This window comes from Dysidea avara, chromosome 4 (genome assembly GCF_963678975.1).
Source record: "Dysidea avara chromosome 4, odDysAvar1.4, whole genome shotgun sequence".
Lineage (NCBI taxonomy): Eukaryota > Metazoa > Porifera > Demospongiae > Dictyoceratida > Dysideidae > Dysidea > Dysidea avara.
The window spans coordinates 49,349,938-49,363,123 of NC_089275.1; positions in this window are offsets into that span (position 1 = coordinate 49,349,938).

The window sequence follows — 13,186 nt, forward strand, 5'->3', positions numbered from 1 at the left end:
TTGCCTGTAACAACCATAAAAAGCTGCACAAAAGCATGCTTAAGCTTGTTCCTTCCTTTTTAAGTTGCAAAAATTAAACAAAATTAATGTGAAGTGTGTGCCAACTTGATGACACTTGAGCTGACACCGTTTCGAGATGGCTTTTACTGAACCTGTCAGTATGCAAGAATAACCGGAAAATAATGGAAGAATACGGAATAATGGAAGTTTTAAAGCTGACAGTAACCAGATGCGGGCGGTGGACGGGAAACAGAGAATTTATTTTGAGTGGCCTTACTACAAGTAACGAAGTTATTAATCTCGTTAGTGATCTACTGAGTAACGCCTAGCCACAACGAAGTAATGAAGCCTGAAGTTTATTCACCAGCTTCTTACTTATAATCAAGATTTGCACATTGTCCAACAACGCAATCATGTCACGTGATAAGGTGGTAGTTTCACACGTGACAGCTTAAGGCTGTGGACACAAAGTATTATATATAATACACAGGGGCGGATCCAGAGTTTCGAAAGAGGGGGGGCACCTTTCTGAAAACCAGTTGAAGACCAAAAAAAAAAAAAAAAAAAGGTCACAACAATAATAGCTAGTTATCCTTACCAACTATATCACGTCTGTTATGTAAAATAAAATCCTATTTGTAGCTTCATAGGTAAGCTACACTGCCTCATGAACATTGTGACTGCTTTATTAGAGTAATTGACTGCTCTATTAGAGTATCTCGATCTTGTATGCAATTTCTTGAAGGGGGGGGCATTTGCCCCAAATGCCCCATCCTGGATCCGCCACTGATACAGGTATGTAATATTATTATAGTTACTTTATTTTATGGGTAAATATGTAACTGTAACTAAATAGTTCGGTTGCAAGTAATATGTAACTATATAGTTACTTGTAAAAAGTAACTTGCCCAACAATGCTTGGTTGTAGCTGAACTCTCTAGGCTACAAACTATAGTCACCATGCAACAAATAATATAAAGTTGTCCAGAAGAGAGCTCAACTACAACAATTCATCAAGTAGAGAGTTCAGCTACAAAAAAAAGTCACCCTGTAGAGAGCTCAGCTATAAACAAATCACCCTGTGGAGAGTTCAGCTACAAACTTCAGTTACAAACAAAACCACCCTGTAAATAAATCAACTAGAAACAAGTCACCTGTAGAGAGTTCAACTACAAACAAGTCACCCAGTAGCTATAGATAGTTAAATTACAAACAAGTCACACAGTCAACTAGGGGACCTGCCATGCACTGGATCTAGTTTACCTTGAGACTCAATCTGCTAAAATCCCAGGAAAATCCTGTAAAAGCCTTTAAATCCTAAAATCCCAAACTCGAGTCTTCAAATCTTATATACAATCTTAGGTCCCTTATTTAATTCAATATTATAATTCCCGAAATCTTGAGATACGTAATAATTCGTAAACTTTGAAGTATTCTCCGTAAAGTTGTTTCAGCACCTGGTACCGCATACATGTAAAGTGGTGGAAGTAGTTTGTTCAGATTCAGGTTCTTCTCAGGCTAATAGTAGCTCTACTTGTTGGAGGATTGTAAATTGTAATTGTAATTTTTAAGCAGGGAATGCTCAGCTTACTGATGCTGATTTTCAGTGGAGCCCTGAAAATAACATACAGAAATATACGCTAGAACAAATACACAATACAACAGCAAGAAAGATGACAAAGTGGCAGCCTCCACAGTGTTTGAAGACAAACTGTTCCATAAAATTGTTCAATGATAAAAGAAACTTCTTTTACCAAAGTTAGTGGCAACCCTGGCAACAAAAAGATGATTTGTATTACATCCACAATAACCTGTCACATCTGTAATTTACTTTATTTCTGTGCAAAAAAATTGTGATAAAAATTTTCATGTAAAAATATTTTCGTATGATTCAAATAAAATGGCTGCTCTATTAGAGTAGTTTGATCTTATAATTATAAAAAAATTTGTAAGAAATTGTAAACGTTTTGCATACAAAATTTATTTTACAATGCAAAAAAGCTAATTACGGTAATGAAAAACACTTAGCAAATAGGAAGGGGAATAATTATTAACATATCTGTAAACTTGAATGGCAGTGTGGTAACGTTTATGTTAAGTCAAAGTAAAAGATAATCTGGAAGCACAAGATGGTAGCGACTTCTTAGTAAAGTACTCTTTGATCATACTAGCTAGTAAACTTGGCAGTAGTAGGACACTAGGGGTGGGCGGTATCTCGGTTATACCGTAAAACCGCGATATTCTGATGAAACGATACCAGTATCGCCAAAAATTCTTGGAAATGATATTATCGCGATATCGTGATTATCGCGGTGTTCTTCAATAATATTCGCATTAGCTAACTACAGTAAACATAGTGCTGCTGTTTAACTCCAGGAAAGATCGAGATACTCTAATAGAGCAGTCACCTATGTACTCTAATAGAGCAGTCAAGTAACTTTATAGAGCATTCATGCGAATATGAAAGTAGCTACTTAAGGGATTTATTATTTTGCGTTTTTATTGAGGAAAGAATATTTCTGCACATTGTGGCATTATAGCTAATAAAATGTGCATGGGTGAATGAGATTTTGTTGCTATAGTTAGCAGTCATTTAGTCATGCATGGGAATCTGTAGAGCTCCTGAATTTATGTCATGCACTTGGGTGTGTAAGACACATCCTCTCCATGCTTAATTGTAGGTCTAGCTAATGTCTATATCTCCATGTATAGTTCAATAAATGGTTAATGCCATGTACATGTATTGTTGCACATCCATCATGTTGCTGCAGGTTATATCACTTGTGTAGCTAGGTGTAGTTTCATAGTAGAGCATCTGTCAAAATATGAAAAAATATCGTGATAATTAGTAATATCGTGATATTTTTCCAATGATATATCGTGATAGTAAAATTTCAATATCGCCCAGCCCTATAGGACACTATGCAGACAACACTGTAGTAAAAAAAATTGGCAGCACAAAAGCATAATATTGTATCTACTGGGCTGTATCGGGCCATCCATCCAGTTGAGTGATTACCAGCAATAAGAGGGCATTAAGTCAAGAAGTCTCCACCTCTAGTTAAAACCAAGGCCAAGATCCTTTCATAGCACACATCACATGCACATTGGTTCAGCTTTCAAGTTGTATGCAAGTAATGGCTAAAGGACAAATTGTGCTAATAAGGAAAACAACAGCAGTCTGTAGCTGGTTGTTCCAGGAAACAGAAAGAATTTCATCTGACCATTTATTCCAAGTAAGACCTAAACAACCCATTTCTACAACAAATACTTCCAATCAATTCATAAATGGCAGAAAAATAGTAGTCGTGGTGATAAATGATATTGCAGATGACCATAAAAAGTTTCTAGAAATTTGTTCAAAGTCCACGGAATGGATACGGATTGGAAAGTACAACTTCACTTTGGCCCAGAAGGAAATGTTAACCACCAATCACTGTTTGAATGACCTACATTTAAGTGCAGTCCAGCATTTAATTAAAACTCAATTCAACCATATTGGAGGCTTAAGAAATACTCTAGTTCTACAGTCAGCTAGTGTAGTTCCAATGCCAACAGGCTCACTACAAGTGGTGCATAGCATGTAAATAACAACCACTGGATTGTGGCTTAAACTTTACTGTTATTTCTATTTACTGTGTAAAACACAAAAAGAGTATAAAAATATACATAGTTATACATTAAATCAGTTAAGGGAAGAGGTACAAGGACAAGTCATCTTTAAATTGATTAATATCATCCAGTACGACTAGAGAATCAGGTAGAGAATTCCACAATTTGATGGTAGAAGGGAGTGACAAAGCTGACATTACTGTGTATGATTCGCTTAATGCAACTATACCCACTGCAATGCAAGTGACTCTTGCTAAATTTGTGACTCTTTTATTTAAGCTAGGCAGGCGCTAGGCAGGTGATTACCCAGTCAGGAATTGGCTTATTTTCTGCCGCATACTGTACTAGCTAGCTTATGGGCAAGACCCTTCAACTATTTGCTATATATGATCAACGTAACATGAGAGATCATGAGGTATTTTGATGCTAAACAAAAGCTCTTTCCCGTTTTGAGAAATAAGAGATCAGGCTCTAAAGTTATAACTGTTAATATATTTTGCACATGCTGATGCCGAGATGCTGATGCCGAGATACTGGTGAAAAAATGATCTGCTGTGATCGATGTGGAACATGGTATCATGTGGCTTGCATTGAACAAGCGATTTTGGACACAAAATTATAGCACTGTGATGTATGCATAGCTGCTATGTCATGCAATGTCTAACATAATTAATATTACACCGAAGATATCGATTTTAAATACAATCACAATACATGAAATACCTAAATACTATAGCTAAAATCCAGTAATCTTCACTGTGGGATTGGATCTAGGCTCAGGGGCGTAGCCAGGATTTTTTGAAGGGGGGTTCCAGCACCAGCATTGAGTTACCAGAAGCAGGGGTCTGGGGGCACAGCCCCAAGCCGCTGAGAGACTTTTAATATTTTAATGAATCAAAACTCAGCAAATTGCTATATTTTATGCAAAAGTACATTAATTATGATGCATATAAGTGCCCGATAAAGCCACCTAGTGGAAACAGACAGCATAACACATATATAGAGACACATAGTAATCTGTAAGTGATAGTTATCTCACTGTGGTATAAGAGCCATGAATCCACTGATACAAATGGAATGACTTACAATTAAAACAATATAACTATACAAATATGCATAGCGTGAATTCATTTTGCATAACACAAGTGATAAATTACTGGAGCTCTATATCTTTAAACATTGCACACCAAAGCTATAATAGTATAAGGTCATGCTAAGTTTTGAATTTAATGTTAGAATGTCTGAAAAACTTCATATGGACATGGATATATTTACATGCATGTTCTATTAGAGTATACCTGACTGCTCTATTAGAGTATATCAATCTTTTTAACAAGTTTGAAGAGGCCTAGGGCTCATGTTACCTCTGTAAATCCTTCCCTGAGAGATGAATGCAAGCTTTATCAATTGTTGTGCTGTGCTATATTACTCACTCATTTTCCAGTGGAAGCTAGAAGATCTCTATATTAGTACTTGTCCGCTCACAACTTACTTATTGTTCACAATTATGGAATCCACATCTAATAAAAGACACTACTATACTTGAGAGAGTACAAAGGCGAGCCACTAAATATATTCTAAATGATTACACTTCAGATTACAAATTTCGTTTACTTAAATTGAAACTCCTTCCTTTGATGTATATGCTTGATTTTTATGATATTCTCTTCTTTGTGAAATCTTTGAAGCAGCCAAATCTCCACTTTAGTATCTTCAATTATGTATCTTTTAGTACCAGCAGGACTAGATCAGCTACAACCCACAAATTGTTGCACAATTACTCACGCAACAATAAAACTCATAATTTCTATTTTAATTGACTCCCTAGACTCTGGAATACTCTCCCCCCTATCAACATTGATCTACACCTCGACACAATCAAGTCACTGATTTACGATCACCTCTGGAACCATTTTGCTGAACACTTTAACCCTAACAAGTCATGTACATATCACTTCCATTGCCCTTGCTATAATTATTGTAATATTGCTACTACCCCTAATTTTAATATAAATGGTTAACTAATGTACACTTTGTTTTGTACTTGGCTGCTAGCACAGGTTGCTAGCAGACCATCAGTGTAACTTAAGTAACTGACAATTAATACTGTAATTGTACTCTATTGTGTTGCACTGTAAAGTCTTTACTATTACTATTTTGTGTGTTAGGATCCTGCTTGCAGAAGTCTAAATTTTACAGGGGGGTTCCTGAACCCCCCGGAACCCCCCCCCCCCCTCCCTATGCCCCTGCAGTAGGCTTTGCTTGGCGGGCCCCCCTAGTTCAAATACAAACAAGTCAGAGAGTTTAGCTACAAAAAAGTCACAATGTATGTAGAGAGTTCAGCTACAAACTTAATCACTCTGTGGAGAGTTCAGCTATATACAAACAAGTCACCTGTGCAGAGTTTAGCTACAAACAGGCCACCCACCAGTAGACAGTTCAGCTACAAACAAGTCACACAGTAGAAAATTAATTCAACTACAAACAAATCACCAAATAGGGAGTTTAGCTACAAAAAAGTTACAATTTAGAGAGTTCAGCTACAAAAAAAAATCACCCTGTGGAGAGTACAGCTACAAACAAGCCACCTGGTAGAGAATTCTACTACAAACAAGCCATCCTTTAGAGAGATCAGCTAGAGAGAAGTAACCTGTATATAGTGTTCAGCTACAAAACAGTTCCTGTATATCAAATTATCCTGCAGAGAGATCGACTACAACCAAGCCATCTGTAGAGAGATCATCTACAAACAAGTCATCCTGTAGAGAACTCAACTACACATGTTACCCTGTAACTAATAAGTCGCCCAGAAGAGAATTCAGCTAAAACAATTCATCCAGAGCTCAGCTACAAACAAATAACTTTACAAGCCGGCAGCTAGAAATGAGTCACCTGCAGAGAATTCAGCTATAAACAAGCCACCCAGTAGAGAGTTTAGCTACAAAAAAAAAATCACCTGTGGAGAGTTTGGTTACAACCAAGCCACCTTGTACTACAATGACTAGAGAGAGTTTACAAGTCACCCTGTACGCAGTTCAGCTACAAACAAGTTATCCTGTAGAGAGTTTGGCTACAAACAAGTCACCCTGTAACAAGTACGTCACACAGTAGAGAGCTCAGTTTATCCAGTAGAGAGTTCAGCTAAAAAACTGTCAGCTCAGCTACATTCAAAACACCCTGTGGAGAGTTCAGGCTGCCCTATAGAAAGTTCAACTACAAAAAAATTACCCTGTGGAGAGCAAATAAGCCATCTTTTAGAGAGATTAGGTCACCTGTAGAGAGTTCAGCTACAAACAGGTCACTCAGTAACTCTCTACAGGATACCTTATAGCTGATCTCTCTACAGGGTGACCTGTTTGTAGCTGAACACTACAGGTGACTTCTCTCTAGCTGATCTTACTACTGGATGGCTTGTTTATAGCTGAATTCTCTGCCAGGTGACTAGCTCATACAGCTGAGCTCTCTGCAGGGTGACTTGTTTGTAGCTGAACTGTCTACAGTGTGACTTTATTGTAGCTGATCTCTCTACATGGTGACTTGTTTATAGCTGAACTCTCTCTACAGGTAACTTGTTTCTAGTGATCTCTCCAAAGAATGGTTTGTTTGTAGCCAAACACTCCACAGGATTTATTTGCATGTCGCTGAACTATCTATATATTATATTATACAGGGTGATCTGTTTGTTGCTAAACACTACAGGTGACTTCTCTCTAGTTAATCTCTCTACAGGATGGCTTGCTAATTTCTCTACTGGGTGACTTGTATATATAGCTGAGCTTTCTACAGGCTGGTTTGTTTGTTATGTTGCATGACTTCTTATCCGATTGAAACCGAATTTGCTACAGAAGTGCCTACCAGGTAGGGAAGTCTACATACCAAATTTGTAGAAAATAACCTCCTGCTGTTTTCGAGATTCGTGTGGCCATATGTTTTGGGTTTTTTCAGTTCTTCTATGTACTTTTTTTCACACATTTTGAAAACTCTACCATAAAATACAACTGTGTATTCCAATCAAGCTGAAATTTGACACAATTTAATAGTTCATTAAAGCAAATCTCAGTGCCAAGCTTGGTGGGAATCTGATGCCTGGTTATTCACGTAAAATACGATTGAAATTCTGTCACACCCACATGTAGGGTACACCCCTTGAAGGAATTAGTTGAAAACTGCTACGTAGATGGAATAACCATCGAAGGAGTGCCTTTTTGTAGTTTTGAAGGAATTGAGATCAAGACCATAACCTATGTCACAATTATGTAATTGCATGCCCTGAGAAGAGTGAACTGAAAACTAGTATGTACATGGAATAATCATCATAAAAAGTCCTTGCAAGTAGTATAGAAGAATTGGGGTAAAAGCCACTGAGTTATTGTAAAAATCCTACTATATACATGTAGCTACTGATACTTTAATAGTACGTAGGTAATAGAGAGAGAGACATTTTATTTTGTTAAGACAATATACAACATAATTACAGGGGTCTAGACTCAGGGGTACTGTGAACTGGGTGGACAGTACAGGAACCCTGGCAAGACTTACACTATTAAATTACATTACAAAAATAATTATTATAGCATGCAGAAAAGTTCAGTTTAGACAAACCGACAAATCCCAGTCCAGAGAGGCTCTAGAATTAAAAGTCCTGTACGAGCAGAAGATAGCAGTGCGAGTAGCCTGCTCAAACAGGAATCTTGCAGTATTCTTTGCCACTTTGCAAGCATTGGCCACTTGTGTCTGGCATAAAATGGCCTAAACAACCAATCTCGATGGAAATGAGATTGATAAGCCAGATTGCTGAAAGTCATATTGTAAACTGCTATATCGATCTTCCTTCCGAGCTCTACCCAGTAAATTCAAATGGGTCAATTTGACCTCCATAGGTAAATTTAAACTACAGAATTTTTGGTGTAAATGACCATCTAAAGGCGGTAAATCAGTCAAGATAACTAGGAGAGGTCAATATAACTGTTCTCTTAGGATGTTGAATTAACGTATTTTGGTAATATCAAGAGTTCATAATATATGAACTCTTGGTAATATCAGTGTGTATTGTAAAGTCTACTATGGTAAAGTTTAGATGCCCAGCTTCATGGTTAAATATACATTGGTACACTGGTCGTTATAACATTTGTGCTTAATTCTGTAAATCCCACAATCAAAAGTGAACATGGTTTTATATACAATATACAATTTGAAAACTCTGTAAGATCAGGTGTGTTTAAAGTATTAAGATGCAGTATGTAACAATTATTGTGAATGTGTACATGTGTCATAGATAAATTAATGTATGTTATTACTAGTGATGACTGACTCATGATCATTAATTAATGTAAACAAATATTTTTTTGTTTAATTTTACAACAGATACTGTACCATGATGGTAAGGTTATTTCAAACACTTAGCTAGAGGTTGAAGAGACCATGGAATATCTGGGTAATATCATTCAATATGACTACGGTGCAGGAAGTCATAAACCCCCGCGAATACATCTCAACTTCATTGATTAATAACTTTTTGATGCTATATAGTATGCACTTGAAATTTGGACTGCAGAATCCCTGTATATTGATCATTGTATATTGATCATTGTATATTGATCATATTTGGACATAAAAAGCTTTTATTTCTGAAATGATTGAAAACTATTGCTGGTAAATCAATAACAATGTCATGTTTTAACAATTTTTAAAAATTTCTGATGTAAGAGTACTAATATCTTGCTAGCTATTATGCTGGTCAATGGTATTGATACCCCCAACAAAATTGTAAGACAGAATTTTGATTTATTGTTGTTCTGGTGATTTATTCAAGTTTTTGGTAAAATTAAGTCGTTTTCTTCAAAATTAAATTTCTCACCAGTGGATACTTCAATAACTCTACAAATTGGTATACATGGAGATTAGTTAATATATAAAACTTCCCTAAGACAGTTTTTTATAGTATTAAAAATGATGGATTTAGGTTGTTATGGACAACTGCGTGTAAATGACACAGCCCATCTTTATTATCTGCTTCTGTATTTTAGCACCCAATAAGGTTTGTAACATTTCTGATCTTTTAGGATGATTATCTGAAACTGTAGACTGTCACAAAGTGTTTAAGTGTCAACTATGTGATGTTAAAATGTGTCATTAAAAGGCAGAATTTTAAGTGACGGAAAAGTCGTTATTACTTTTTGGCCTTACATGGGCAGCCAAGTTAATCCACTTGGAAATCATGTTTGCATCACTTAAGATATGTGCCTTCTGTGTCAACAATCAGATCAAGAGCAATGGCGGATCCAGGATGGGGCATTTGGGGCAAATGCCCCCCCCCCCTTCAAGAAATTGCATACAAGATCGAGATACTCTAATAGAGCAGTCAATTACTCTAATAAAGCAGTCACAATGTTCATGAGGCAGTGTAGCTTACCTATGAAGCTATAAATAGGATTTTATTTTACATAACAGACGTGATATAGTTGGTAAAGGATAACTAGCTATTATTGTTGTGACCTTTTTTTTTTTTTTTTTTTGGTCTTCAACTAGTTTTCAGAAAGGTGCCCCCCCTCTTTCCAAACTCTGGATCCGTCCCTGAAGAGATTAGAGGTAATTAGTTATACACACTAACTACTGGCAACGTCAGAAATAGAGCTGGTAACGTCATTAACAGTAGCTAGCAATGTGTTATTAACTGCTATCAGTAATTCTATTTGCTTTGCTTATTATTCTATGCTTCATTATCATTGAATCTTCTATTATACTACATGTTTAGCCCATAGTCCTAAAATATTATGTTTCAATCTTCTGTCAAGTGTATGCAAGGCACTAAATAGAATAGCATATTCTATTTTAATTCATATGCAAAAACGAATTATAGAAAGTCTGTTTTGGACTTCTCAACACAATTACAGTAGAATGGAGTCATTATCAATAAGGCTAGCTACTTTCTGAAAATGTTCTAAAATACAAAATTGTTTGTTGCTATGGTAACGATGATGTAATTTATGATTGTGACCTGATGACCTTTTACTTCATGCCATCTTGTGCATTTTTAGGTGCTGAATTCAAATCTGCTTTTAGTTTTTTGATATGAGCAATTATTTGAAAGTTATGGACGAAAGTTTATATGGGGGTTTATGACTTCCTGCACTATATATCTTACAAAGTTAAAATAAACAAGTACATCCTTGGGTCGTTACTACCAAAATTCGGTTTTTTGAATTGCAGGTAAAACAACTCAAAAATTTGTACCCATTTGAATTTACAGTGTAGCAGCCAAAATATGTTGCTGGGTATTGGTGGGAATAATTAGTTCGAACAAACAGATGGAATTATTGGGAACTAAAACCAAGTCAGGTCTGCTAAGGACGGAGGATATACGTATTGGTTGGAACAGTGCTAGGAGGGCAGACACTAGCAAGATATTCTGGAAGGTCAGCATAGAGTTTAGGTAAGTGCTATTGGAGTCCATGAATGAGAACTTGTAGGACTCATAGGACTGAATCATGTCTCCAGGTATACCTGCCGTGATCAAGAGCAACAGGTCATCCAATCAAGATATGGTCTGTTGCGGGCTGGGGAGCTTGACAAAGGACACATTGCTAGTAATGATGTTCCACCCAGCCAGGTTCATAGAGTATCACAACCAGCACATAGCAAGGACAGCTGTTTCTCAGGGAGGCCATACATCTATTTCCACAAAGGACAAGCTTGCTCCAGAGTGACAATATATTTATTTTTAACAGTTAATGCCTTGAATTTTGATTCCCAATAATCAACATGAGTAAGACATAAATCATGATGAGCATGGTTCTTGAATGTAGCAGAGTGGGCATTGGCAACTGAAGCCTTAGCAGCAGATAAAGAGTTAAGGACAGTGGGGGAGAGACATCTGGACTGTTGGCTAGTTCAGAATGTCACAGCTCTCTCTACAATCAGTAGGTCAACTGACTGCTCAACAGCCAGAACATGACATACTCTAATAGAAGTAATTTTTGTCTTGCCAGAGCTCCAATTATACCCTGAGACTAGACTCATGACCCCTTGTACGTAATTATATATATTGTACATGTAATTGTCAAATTGTGATGCTATCATCATCATCACCATATTAGAGCATTCAGCACCATTAGTAAGTTACTCTATTAGATTGAACATTCAGCTACATATGACAGGTCACTGTGTATAGAGTTCAGCTATGCAACAAGCCACCCTGTAGAGTTCATCAACAAACAAGTCAACCAGAACCAGTCAGCTACAAACAAATCACCCTGTGGAGATTTCAACTCAAAACAGTCACATGCACCCTGTAAAGAGTTCAACTACATAATATATCCAGTAGAGAGTTCAGCCCCTGTAGAGAGATCAGCTACAAATGTAGAGAGTTCAGCTAAATCAGGTCACCTAGTAGAAAGTTTAGTCAAAGTGTTCAGCTACAAACAAATCACCCTGTAGAGAGATCAGCTACAGTAAAGTCATTCTGTAGACAGTTCAGCTACAAACAAGTCAGCCTGTAACAAATAAGTCACCGAGTAGAGAGTTCAACTACAAACAACTCACCCAATAGAGATTATAGCTACAAAAGTTACAATGTAGAGTGCTCAACTACAAACAAATCACCCTGCAGAGAGTTGAGCCTTACAAACAAGTCACCTGTGGAGAGAGTTCAGCTACAAACAAGTCACCCTGCAGAGTTAAACTTTACAAACAATTCACCTGTAGAGAGTTCAGCTACAAACAGGTCACCCAACAGTAGATAGTTCAGCTACAAACAATCACCCAACAGTAGATAGTTCAGCTACAAACAAATCACCCACTGGAGAGTACAGCTTCAAACAAGTCACCCGGTAGAGAATTCAGCTACAAACAAGCTACCCTGTAGAGAGATCAGCTAGAAAGAAATCACCTGTAGAGTTTAATAGGTCACCCTGTGGAGAGCTCAGCTACAAAGAAATCCCCTGTAGAGAACTCAGCTACAAACTGTAGAGTTCAGCTACAAACAAACCAAGCCATCCTGTAGAGAGATCAGCTAGAAAGAAGTCACAGCTATGAACAGGTCACCCTGTAGAGTTCAGCTGTATGAAAATCACATTTTCTTTCTCCCTGTTATGGTGCATGTGGCACACAGGCTTCTTGGGCTGCATGACACACTACCATGTGTCTTGCTTGATAGCTCTAGTTTGAGAATGATACAGATGAGTCATGAATGACATATATTCAATGTAATCACACAAGTAGCTCATGTCCCTTCAACGAATTTTATAGTTGTCCACCAGGTAGGGTAGGTCACATGATATAATGACTCACTGACATAGTAACTGAGATTAAAGCTGTCTTATCTCCACTAGTGTGAATGTGTAAATGTTGGAACACTATACCACAAACCTTACATTACATATATTGTAACAACAAGAGTTAATAATAGTGGAGGGAGAGTGTCTAACACTGCATAGGCCTGTAAAAAATGATCCTGAGAAATTCAAAGGGATTCCTTCAGATGTGTAAAATGTTCACACAGGCAGAACAAGGTAATGTGATGATTGCACACTGAGAGAACAAAGAAATGTGATGATTGAAACAATCTTCACCTATG